Below are 13,468 nucleotides of genomic sequence, written 5' to 3'. Positions count from 1 at the left end.
CCCCCCCCCCCCCACCCCACACCCCTTTGATCCTAAGTCATAAAGTGCTTGTAAACCCTAACAATGAACTTCTCTATTTTGCAATGTTTTCTTCAGTTACATATACCACCGAAAACGTTTGTTATATATCTTTGATAAGTGCAAAATATATTTTGGCCATGCCAGAAATCCAGGGAGCTTCTTGCTCTATGCAGAGAACTGAAACCGTGAACTGCAGGACATCTCACCCCTGTGTTATTAAACTTAAGAGAAGGGGAAGTATTCTTTAGACCTAACACCCTTCCTGTCCTAGGGTAACAATGCTGCACCTTTGTAGATACAGTGCAGTAGTTAAGAGTTATAACTCTGAGATAGGACATAAGTTACTGGCAGTATCACCAGATGAAAATAAAGGACAAAATGCCACAAAAAGAAAAACTAATGCAGCTACAACATCAAAAGACTTTTGAGCTGCATTATATTATAATGTCTTTCTTCTGTTCAAATATACGTTAATAGAACCTACATTTAAACCTGTTTAAAACTCAACACCTTTGTTAATGACAACAGCCAAATCACACTGATATTACGAAAACAAGTCAGGAGAAGTGATGACTTAACAACAGATAGTAGGGCCAACTAATTACTAAAGGTGCTGCTGACAATGACTGTTTGACCATATAGGTTAACAACATTCAGAACTGTTGGTCTATTCTGTCTGATAGTGGTAAATATAAGGAGCTAGTGAATAGTGTTGCAGGTTCAGACCGGATCTCCTGCAATACACAGGGTAAAAATGATGATAAGGAGTCACAAACAGAAAAGGTAAAAGTGAGACGTGATCTAGTTTGGTGTGCAGGCAGCCTTCTAATTTATGATCATCAGACATAACAAAACCTCTTATGATTGGCTGTAGAGCAAAGAGGAAAGTGGCAGGGAGGCTGCAAGACATTGAAGAAATGTAATCCCTACAAAAGCATTGATCTGTTTTTTTTTGCCAAGGACAGTGTCAGCACCAATTCAGAGATTATTTGAGGATCATCATCTGAGTGATACACGAATAAGATACATTTTTGTTAATCGTTAAGGTACTTGAATGCCTTTTTAAGATGTAACTCCCGAGTTTAGTGCCACTTTAAGACAAAATATCACATTAAAATGCATGTTACCACTGATTTAAATCCACTGACATGCTGACATATTGGCCGTTGCTATCCTAAAAAGGAAGGCAGATTGAAAAAATCAATTGTAGTGACACAGCACAAAAGGTTTGAAAATCTGATTTTTTTTTATAATTCAGTATAGATACTTCAAGAGATGTGAACAAACATAAAAACAGCAAGGAAACCAATGAAAGATGATGATTTTACTATCTGATTTACAACAAATTAGTAATGATGAAGACACTCAGTTTACCTTTCATGTACTTAGGAAGACAGACTGAAAAAGAATTGTGAACAAAGATCAGGTCAGATGATGAGATATATGTTTCCTAAAGGAAAAGCCAGGTTGAGCTCAGATTATAAAAAAACTCACAAAAGCACACAGAACAATGTTCAGGTAATAAAACATTTCCCTCACCTGTTTTCTTGTATCTGTAGACACAGGAGAAGTCAGTTACAGAGAAGGAAGTTTTGGTATCTGTGCTATTGGCTGTATATTGTATCCGTGAAGAATAGCTGGGTAAGTATGTTGAGTTTAAATTACAATATCTTAGATGGAGAAAGCTTTACAGGGCGGGAGGTCTGAAAGAAAAATATCCAGCCGTGTGAGGGAGGTGAACTTAAAGTAGTTCTTGAAATGGCAATTTTTTTTCTACAAATGAATGGAATTGAAGTACAATATTTCAGAAAGAGGTCTTTTATGTATACCAGAGAAAAGGTGAAAATTCTTTACATTGATGTTTTTGTAATGGTTGGTAAGAGGCACTCAGAATTAGGGCATTGTCTTATGTATTAGTGCAAGGAAAAAAGTAGAAATCAATATAAAATGACAGGGGCCAGGAATTTGCTTATGTTAGCTTGTCTTCCATGAATTAATAAATTACAGATTACAATTCAATGCCTCATTTTATTTAAAAGAAAATGTGCACTTAACACGCTTTTGCTTATTTATGTGACAGTTTGGTGTCTTATTGATTTGCAAAGGTATGCAACAAGAATAGTTTAACCACTTCAGTACTAGCCTATATATACCCCTTAATTACTAGGTAATTTTTAAGTTTGTCAATGCTGTGATAGATTGAGAATTACTCAGACACGCAACATTCTACATAAATAATAAGAGATAAACTTCATTTGGTGACGTATAACCACAGGGGTTTAGATGTTTTACCATAATAAGAAAAACATTAATGTACTTTAAAAAAAAACAACTTTCAGTAAGGCTTTGTTCACAACTATAGTTTAGGGATGATTAGGGTCTCCTGTGTCAGGAACTTGTGATTTTTTGCAGCAGAAATCCATAATCTATTGTTTAGAAGCAAGTAAATGATTGGGTGCCAGCGTTCTGTTGCTTTCAAATGCTGCCACTTGTAAACAGAAGATTTGGGATTCCTGCTGCAGGAAATTGTAAGTTCCTGACACAGGAATTACACCTAAACTATAGGTGTAAACGGAGTCTTGCTTTCTGCTATAAAACATAGCACATAAAAATATAAGGACAGATAAATGTCTTAAAACACACAGAACTCAACAAAGTTCCCTCCATCTTCCTCTCCCTAGATGCCGAAAAAGCGTTCGACAGAATAAATTGGAACTTCCTGAAATCGGTTTTAATGAAGTTTGGCTTTATAGGTCCCATACTGAACGCTATTTTAGCTTTATACTCCACGCCCAGTGCGAAGGTACTTACCTCAGGTTTCCTCTCAAAATATAATCTATGTATGTTTCTTTTACTGTTAACACTACTGACTGGTTAATGTTTCATACACCTGTGAGTATTTTTATTACCAAATGTCATCTTGCTGTATTACATGACTTGACTTTAATAAAGAAATATTGAGATAAAAAAATATTAGGACAGTGTGAAAACTCCTAAAATGACCCCTTTTTGGAAAGTAGACACCCCAACGAGATCTCATTTTTTGCGACACATTTTTGGAAATGACGAACATGTCAGTATTGAGGGGGCGTAAACATGGAGCGTGGTAATAGGGCAAAAGATACATTAAATGTACAGGCAAGAGAAGCAGGCGAGGGGATTAATGTACAGGTTACACACAGTGGGAGGATAGAGTTGAGGTGGGTAATGTACAGATGTGCAGGATAAATGAGGTGAAGGTGTTAATATACAAACCACTGCAGAGACAGGCTAAAGAATACATAAACAAGAGGGGGTGGTGAAAAAAACAAACTCGCAACTCCTGCTACTGCTGCTGACACTGATCTGGAACTAATAAAGGAATTATATTTATATCTTAATGCTCGGTCTACAGTCATATCAGGCTAAATCTGTGGTAAAAGGGCATATTTCTATTTTTTGCTGCCTGCTTTTTCTCACAGCCTGTCCCTGAGTACACATGCACTTCACTGCTTACTGGCTGCATGTGTATTTTTACAGTACATATTTCCTAATTGTTTTTGCAGTTTTTTTTATTTTGTTTTGTTTTCCTGGGTGTTGTGCATTAGTACAAATGGTTGTTTTTTTCTTTGAGAAGGCAGGTGACAGGGTGATTTGTAGGCAAGAAATTGTTGGAGTCAGTGACAGGAATTTGTCTAACACAAAGGGCCCCTAGACGTATGTATTAGCATCACAAGCTGTTAAAGCTTATATGACATTTTAGAGGTTGGTTAGTCAGACTGTGCTTGAATTATTTGAATTACATTGCTGGGGTACATTATCTTATGTGCCCTGCCTGAGTGCACACATCTGTACACCGAAAAATCCTTTTAGGGATTTCAACTTGGGAACCAGGTGCCCTGCAGGTGGGGAGGCTTGGCCGCCCTGCCAACTTCAGCCTGTACCTGACTAAGCTTGTTTGTCACCTGCCATGATTTTTTGCCTGTCCCTGTTTCTGGTGTTGTCAACTGTGTAACATAATCTTGTTCTAATTCTGGTCAGCTGCTATCTGTGTCTGCGGGCCACAACTTGGTGCACTGAACAGGAAAGTCCACCACTTTCTTTGTTTTGGTGCACACTACATTACTGCACACATATGTGTGACATGTGGCAAATGACAATTTTGTGAAATGTGTCCTACAAGTTATTGTTTTGGACTTTGTTTGCAACTTTTTTATATAATAAAGATATTTGCCTCCTGCTAAGTCATGGCCCCCCTAAATGCCGGTAGAGGAAAAGTTTATCTTTTGTTCAAAACAATGGTTCTGGCTGATGACTGTTTGGTCAAAACAATGGGGGCTAAGTATCTACCACTGTGGTGTATCAAATACCACAAAAAGAGAGTGTATTTGCAGTACAATAAAAAATAATGGTTCATTGCAATGAGGAGAAGGAAAAGGCTTCATTAGGTGTCCATAAAAAAATTCGCATATGCGCCTTTGAGAGAAAGGGCACATTAGCAGCACTCCGAAAGAAATAGATGCTGTGCACCCATGAAGAAAAAGAGTGCATGCTTTTGCTGCCACCTTGTTTTTTTACATTTGTTTGTATTTGATACATATCTCCCATGGGGGTGCCCAGTTCCACATGCCAGTTGTTGGTAATTCTTTGCAAACTAGCCTTGAAAATGGCCAAATAAATGTTTAGGATTCCAGCCCCCCCATAGGCTTGAATGGGTTCTGAGTTTGAAATGTTTGGACTTTTGAACATTTGGTTCAATGAGCACTCCTTGAATCAAGCCTAGACACATTTGCTCAACCCTAATCACAACAAAAACTCTAATGTTTGCTTTCAGTCAGTTTATTACAGCTTGGAAGCACCTGATGTGTGTTTACATTAGAAGACTGACAGATTGACAAGATTCTGCCGAAAGTAATAGGAAAATACAATTTCTATGCTGCTGTTTTGATGTTGGAAGATTCATTTCTCAACAGTGCCTAAAGCTACAGAGCTGAATGGGGGATTATTGTGATGTGCTCTTTCTGTTTGCTCAGAATATGTAAATAGTTTAGAGTGCATAGTTCAATTTTAGAACAAAGAAGGTACAGTAGCTTTTATGATGTTAATGTGGTATAAAATATATGCACATACCAGGTTGATAGTCTTCATTTACTACCTAACTCTCTGCTGACAGTCAGCATTTCTTAGAAGTAGGTAATGTTGCCTTTACTGGGAGTTCCTTGCCTTGACCTAACCTAGCTCAGTTTACCATACTAGGAGAACACTTGAGTCATGAATATACTCTATAAGGCAACACTTGAGTCATTAATATACTCTATATACTCTAGACAGACAAGTCTTAGATATATTGAAAAATAAGAATTACAGCTGCTGGGTTATTTCCCTAGAGGAGACATCAGGGAGAATAAAATATCTGAAAGGTTTTTCATATAAAGGTTAACTCTATAATAACTATTCTGACTATATATAAGGAAACCGGTGCTGCAAAAAATATATTTGCCATCATTGCTGAACTTCTTCTTTAAATGCTTGTTGCCTGGTTACCATGCTGAAACAATTACCTTAAAATTTTAAAGGAGCACTATAATGAATCATATTGTATTATGGTAATTGATGATAATAATGATTGTATTTATTATATAATCTCCTTTATTATTTCACATGCCTGTAATTATATATTTCTCAAATTTTCATGAGGCCAAACAGTCCAACAAAAGTGACAGCTTCAGAAGTTGGGACAAACCATATAACACTGGCAGAGGTGCTTACAACTGTCAGCTTTTATTTATAACTGGTGTTATTACTGCTTAATCTAATTTAAAACTACTGTACATGTTCATCTAAGACTATTCTGGTCACAGGGGAACAACACTGCTGTGAAATTTCACTACACAACAAACAGCATTGTCATCCTGTTGAATGAAGTAGAAAATTAACAGATCTAAGGGCAAGATGAACAGGTAATACAACAATGTTATCAGGGGACTCATAAAAAGAACAACTGCTGTAGTAATTCTAACGAAAGACTGCATCATTTATGAGATACTGACCCAAAGCATGCATGCAGTAGGTGAATTGAAAACCCATGAACTGACTGCTTGTTCAAGGTCAGTGTCTCAGAAAGTACAATACTTCCGGGGTGCCAGGGAGAGTTAGCTGTTTGGAGATCAGTGTCCCTGGTTAGCAGGTAACCAGGGACGCTGATCTCTCTGCAAGTGGCCGGAGCCAGCCGTAAGATCAAGTCTGGCTCCGCCCAGCTGTCAGAAGCAGGCTGTCAGCCGGCCAATGGTCGGCCGCTCGGCCAGCTTCGGGTTTCAGCACGGCTCAGCTGAGCCGATGCATATGCGTTCAACTCGACTGAGCCGCTTGGCCATGTTCGGGAGCTTTACGGGCTATTGTGAACAGATGGCTTTGTCAGGGACAAGCGCACAAGCTTGTCTGATGAACATGTTGAGAGAATGAGGATTTCAAAATAAATAGAGCTGAATGATCCAACAGTTTTAGTCAGTTTTAGTCATCTATGCCAAATACCAATGATTTGATCACCCACTATCATGACTACCATTATAGGTATATGGACCCACTGCTGCTGCAAACGTCTCTATATTTTTTGTTATTGCTAGCCTGCTGTGCAACCCAACCTCTGGTACAGGCAATAATTGTTTTCTGGAGTTCTCATTTGCATGTCTGATTAAGCATTTGATGAAAGATAAAGTCTGGTGAAAGATTTTACATTATTTTACATTATTTGCTCATTAACACCAACAGATATTCAAACAATGTTACGTAGAATAATCCTTTTAAAATACACCAGCACCTGCCCATTCAGGGCATGTTACAGTATTTTGGCCTTGTAAATGGCCACTCAGGTCTAAGCAGCATCACATGGGGGAAGGTCACATGCTCCCCCATACCCAGAAACCCAGCTATGTAAGAGCAATGGTGGAAACAGCTCAGTTGGAGCAGGGTGGTAGCAAGAGATGGGTAGATACTGTGGCAAGAGATACTGTGCTGGAGGAGGTGGTCTCTTTAAAAGGTTGCAAATGAAATACCTGTTGATCATGTCAGAAATTCAGAGCTGTTCTGTGCCCTGTACACACTCCTGTGTTATTCCAAGGTGAGTAATACGCTCTTATAGTTCCTTTCTTAGGCTACAGAATAATTAGTGTTAATAATTAAATAATTATTAAATAAATATTTCTGTTTAAGTAGTTTTTTTAAATATTTATTAAATACATATTTCTGTTTAAGTAGTTTTTAAAAAGTCAACTGGGCATGCCTTACACAACCCAGACCAAAAATAAATGCTGTTTGTTGTCAGACCAGAACAGGAATAAGGAGCTGAGTGCATTTCTGACAAGTCAACAGATGCTTTGCTGTACTTGCAGGGTCTGTAAAAGAGATTAAAAGTGGAAATATGTGCATGTATTGAAGATATGTACATCATATTTTTTGCCTTGACATATTCTTAAAGAGAAAGCAATTGCCCAGTAATGTGTCTTTCACAGCACAGCCAGTTAACACAGCATTGCCATAATGGAAAGATGCTTTGCCTGGTTCTCATTCATAGCTGGCAGGCTGCTAGCATAATTCTAATAGCTGCAACTTTATGGCTCTCAACCTCTTAAGACTTAATAGAGGGTCATGTACGCACACTGAAGTAAGGGGTTAGCATGTTGGGAAAAGATGAATTTATATAGCCAAAATGTGTGGATTAATCATGATGAGCAGGTAAAAGAGGTACCACATTAAAAAATATTTTTGACCAGAAAGTTTTTTTAATATCTACCTAGAACTCTTTTTGAGGCCATGCTTGAGTACACCGAAAATGTGGCTATGTTACAGGGAACTGCTAGAGACTATGGGTTATTACTTGAGTAATAATTATGGAATTGCTTGTGGATTGGATAATATGAAACAACTTTTTTTACACAATCATGTTAATACGGGATACAGTCACTGATGGAACAGAACAGCAATATACATTATTCATTTGTTTATTGATTCAGTATAATTGTGCAATATGAATTGTGTTTTCAGACCTTATGATTATTTGCTTTAAATAATTTTTTTTAATGTAGTTGGAAAATAGTAATATTATGCTTTTGTAAATTTATTATAGGGGATAATAATCAGGAATTTTGTATAATATATAATAATCGGGATATTTCATAAAATCAGGAATTTTTAAAAATTGATAATAAACTTTATATTGCTTTTATGTGTTTGTATAATCCACTATCATTGCTGTGGCTAAGACATACATTTCTATAATTTATCCCTTCAAGTACTCAAGTACAAAAAAAAACCTGTCCCAACCACCAAAGACTGCACCCTGCTTCCTATGCTTTGGTTTGTTTACCTCCCGGCTGTCGGATTCTCTCTGGGTGGGAGTACGTTCCAGCTTCAACACAAATCCCACATAAAAGAAAAGAACTGGCTGCATTCTGTTAACTCCAGCATTGTGAAAAATATATTGTACCAGACAAGTACAAAAAGAAGCCTCATATACAACTTCCAGCACTAACACATTTCACCCAGAGATGGGTTTCATCATAGAGGCAACTCCTGTTTACCTTTTCTTCCCCCTGTCTAATATTATTCCCACTTCTGGGTAAAAAATGCATTAGAGCAGGCAGTACCTGGCAGGGCTTCATTGTATACTTGTCCACTACAATAAAGTGTTTACAACATTGGAGTTTAAAGAGTGCACCCAGCTTTATCAGCCGTGCACTACAGAACTCTGTTTAACCTTACCCTTCTCTGTCCCTTCCACATGCATACATTTATTTATTTTGCCCTGCAAAACAATGCGGTTGCCTTGACTCCCAAGAGCCTGCCCACACACTGAGAGTAGTAAAAGGACTCTTGGGAGATATAGTTCTAGAAAGAGAGCCTACATCATTAGCAAAATCTCCCTTGCAATAAATCTTTACAAGCCTGATTATGATGTCACATGCAGTAATACAATCTGTTTTTGACCACTTAACAAAGTACCTGCTGCGGGAGAAAGAGGGGGGAGATAAATCTGGGGAAAGCCTGGACATATGTTCTAATTACCCTAAAAACAAAAGCTGAACAAAGAGACTTAGGGGTTGATTTACTAACCTTATAAACACACCACGAACATGTATACACCTCTGTAGTGTGTTCCCTCCCAGCATGATCTATGGGTGGAATCTAAACACCTTTGTAGTGTGTACACACCCAGCAGGTGTGTTGTGCAAAGCCCTGCCCTGAATTGCAAGGTGATGTTGTGTAAATTAGCTCTACATTGTGTTGCTTGCGTTGATGAATGCAGGAATGTAAATGCATGAGCTAACCATTTTTGTCTAAACTGTGAAGCAGCATTATATATGCATCATGTGCATGATTTTTCCATATATGGCATTAGTGGAAACATGCTTATAGAGACTTTTTGGTTGATAAATACGCTTTGCTGTGTAAAAATCACACGCACCTGGTGCGTGCGTGTGTTTAGGTTAGTAAATCACCCCCTTAAAGTCTGATTTAAATATGAAAAAAGCAATGCTTGTATGATATAAAAAATATAGGATTCACAGCGTATACATCATATTATTTGATTTATATGCTATATCGTGTACATTCATACTAATGTGCTGATACACCATGCTATTTAGATTTGCACTTTGCTTTAGGTGTTATATTCCTTGCTTCCTCCACAGTATATGGTCAAAAGACCTACAATCAAAACATATATAGCTTGGCATTTAAATTGGCATTTAAATTAAATCTATTATGAGGTCTATTGACTCAAGCTGTATATCATTCCATTATACTTGCTTTCAAAACAGCACCAGGTCTGAAGGTGAAAAAATGTGTTAGTTTGAAGGTTGCCATTGACAATCACACACTTTATCTCTTAAGAAGGAAATAACACATTCATAGTTTTACAGGTGTTATCATGTAATAGAACTGATTTTTAATGGCTTGTTTACACTATAGCACATGCTTTACTTTGCACATAACACACACAAGCTGGCATGCAATGTTACAATGCATTACACCATGCCACACTGCATTTTTAGCATTTTGCAAAGTGATTTGCAATCCTCTATATCAAGATCAAATGATGGAGAATGGGGGGCTGTAATTTGTGTCGATTTAAATTTTTTAGGAGATGGGAGGTCTATACATGTATACCAATGCACACAAAAAATCTGTGCAATCTGGAAAATAAAACGTGTATGGGCTCTACTAAGAAGAGCCCATGAAGAGAATGAGGGGAATCAAATCGAAATACAATACATATATTACATATCTAAATAAAGTTATTCCTATTGTTTAAATCTGTGGGGGCACAACCACCATACTGAAGGGTAGTTTATATCCATGTATCATTCAAGTTAGGAATGCCTACTCCACCAAGTATGTATTACACTTTGAAAACCCAAAGGACAGTCAACATCACTATGCCACAGCCACATATGATACAGCCAACACTTAGCAGTCAGAAATTGCCATACATCCCTTCTGTATAAGGTCCAACAGGAGGAATAGGTTCTAAATGCAAGCTAATAAGGTCACATCTATTCCAGAAAGGAGCCTCATATCACTCAGGGAGCTGTCCTTTTTTTAAAAACACACAAATCCCTTTAAAAAACATATTGAGGGCATCGCATTAAATCTGCATGTGATGTTGCACATGAAAACAATGCTGCAAAAGTATAAACATTTAAAAGAAACCTCTTGCTGCTAAATTAGAGTTAGATATTTGACCAAAATATTTTTAAAGGGGGCTTCTAGATTCTGATAAGTCCCCTCGCCCACATCTATCAGCCCAGGGATGTGGGGATAAGCCGATATTATGCAAGGTATCCTTTAATTTGTGAAGGGCACGGGCCCGGCATAGTTGGGGGAGAGCATGATAAGGATCTGGTATGTTTACAGAACACATTGTTTACAGAAAGAGCCTCTCCTCTCTTGCTAGACATCTTTTCTCCATTTGCTATGGAGAGCACACATCAGTGTCTGAATTTACACTAGCTAACTGGTGACATGCCTAAAAATAAATGTGATATTCTCTGTTTATGTGTATATGTAACTGCTATTAGGTTTTTACATGTGCGTCTCATGTAAGAATATAACTGCATGACAAGGGTTTATTAGATGTGCAGGCCCACCACTTAACCCCCTTTTAGCAGAGGGGGAAATAGGTTGTGCGGACCAGTCTGGCAGCCAGGAAACTCTAAGGATCGGGTGAGTATTTTGGGTTTTTTTAAGACCGTAGTTCAAAATGAGCACTTAACTCTTGCAGTGCAAGGGAAGCCTCAATACAAGGGTTAATTTGTAATTTGCCTGGAGTTGTTCTTCAAACTCTTTAATTTGCTGTGGTGTGCCACAACTGTTAACACTATTTTGGTGGATGCTGCAACCATTACATATGTTTTAGTGCCGTTTTATGGCCTAGATTGTTTCTGGGCCCAAAATGCATCCTAATGTATCCCTATGTTATTTCTGGCCTATGTTCACACCAGCGCAGTCCATTCCAGACCGGACCAGAAAAATACTCATATCTCATTTTCTCTGGTCTGCAATGCACTGGAACGCAAAAAAAATGCATACAAATGCGCTGGAATGCATTGGAGTGCACCTGGAAGCCCATTTTAAGAAAAAAAAAGCAAAAAATACCCAGCTCTGGAATGCAGCAAAATTGAAGTAAAATCGCAGTTAAAAAACGCAATGCACTGTGTTCCAGATCTGGTCCAGATCTGGTACCGAAAATGGTGTGAACCTGCCCTGAGCCCTGCACCCAAATTCCATTCCTGAACCACCCCTATTGTGAATATTTTTTATTATGATGATTTATTTAGATAAGGGAGCACTCACATCTGAGTTTAGCTGAACACATATTCATGTAGTTCAGCAATTTAAATTTGACTATTCGAGTTAACTGCACATTGCATGCTGGCCAACATGAAAGTAGAGAGTGTTTGTTGTCATACCAACTTAGGACTACAAACAGATATTTGTGCCATATTTTTATGACTGAAGTTTCTACGGTATACTACACTTAGGCGAGTGTATTAAAATAGATCTGGAGCTTGTATGATGTACCACACTTAAGAGGATATAATAACATCACTGTTCAAATTCATTGTTTATCAACATGGTCTGGTATGTCACTCTTTGATCTGACCCTGAATAATATTAATATTTGGTGAACTACTGGAGTAAAGGACATCCTTTTGACTACTGGAATTAGCATACAAAGTGCCTTGCAAATATGTTCCATGATCTCCTTTTAACACACACACAAATGGGACCACGAGTAAATGACCCTTGTACATTTTTATTACCTGAAACATTTACAATTACAGCATTGGACCAGCTGTGCTCAATCTGCAAATCAGTTATTCTTCCCAGACACATTGATCTTTACTTTTTACTCAGGATAATTATAATTCCAGAACAGGGCTAGTGGCAGAAATATTCCATTGTTCTAAGTTAAGAGTTTATTAGGCTTTTGAGGAAAGCTGTTAATGAGGATTGGAGGTGTTTGCATAAAATTGCGCTAACACAGATTTGAATGAAATGCCCCTGGAGAGAAGCGAAATCAAGATCCATATTGTTCAGGCAATGGTAATAGAACACAACAATTATAAAAGGCTTGCCTCAGTAACATAAAACTAAGCATTTCATTAGCAACCTCAATGATTTATTCTGAATATACTTCTCAATACCTAGCATTAGGTAGAGGCAAAATACTTAATTTATATGTAAAATGAATTGAGCAGAAGCATCACTGCACATATTGCCTATTTAAGGTTTCTGAGAGTTATCATGGCCTGGGTGTCAAGGTAGACAGGAGGGATGAGTGGATGTGCTTAGGTTTGGTTTGTATACCATTTATCAAGCCTATTGCAAAGTCTGAAAATTGCAAATTTAAATCTGAACCCCACGGAAGTTTACAGGAGTTCCAATCTTGTAAATCAATTTTTGGGCACTAAGCAAGGGACCGTCAAGTGAATGGGGGCTAAGTACTGTAATGAGGCACATGTAGCAAGGATAAAGCAAAAAAATACCATTTAATGGGAAGAGAGCCCTCCTTTTTATATGACTTTGAGGGTGACATAGGAAAACTACTAATGCTTTTCATTATATACTTGGGAGATGCATTTAGGATGTCTGGGGTGTTATGGAACTATGGTGTCTATTCACGAAGCTGCCGAAGGATCTAGCCGTAGCTTCGGCCGATCCTTCGGCTAGTTTCGGCCCCAGGACCCCTTCGGTTCAGTAGAACCGAAGGGCTGCTGTATGGACTATTCACTATAGCCCTACAGCTCCCGAACTTGGCCGAGTGGCTCAGTCGAGCCGAAGGCATATGCCTCGGCTCGGCTGAGCCGCACTGAAAGCCGAAGCTGGCCGAGCGGCCGGTCTTTGGCCAGCCGACAGCCTGCTTCTGACAGCTGGCCGGAGCCAGCCGTGACCTTACGGCTGGCTCCGG

The sequence above is a fragment of the Nanorana parkeri genome, unplaced genomic scaffold, assembly GCF_000935625.1.
Source record: "Nanorana parkeri isolate BGI_ZX_2015 unplaced genomic scaffold, ASM93562v1 scaffold1288, whole genome shotgun sequence".
NCBI lineage: Eukaryota > Metazoa > Chordata > Amphibia > Anura > Dicroglossidae > Nanorana > Nanorana parkeri.
This window is presented reverse-complemented; position numbering follows the sequence as displayed.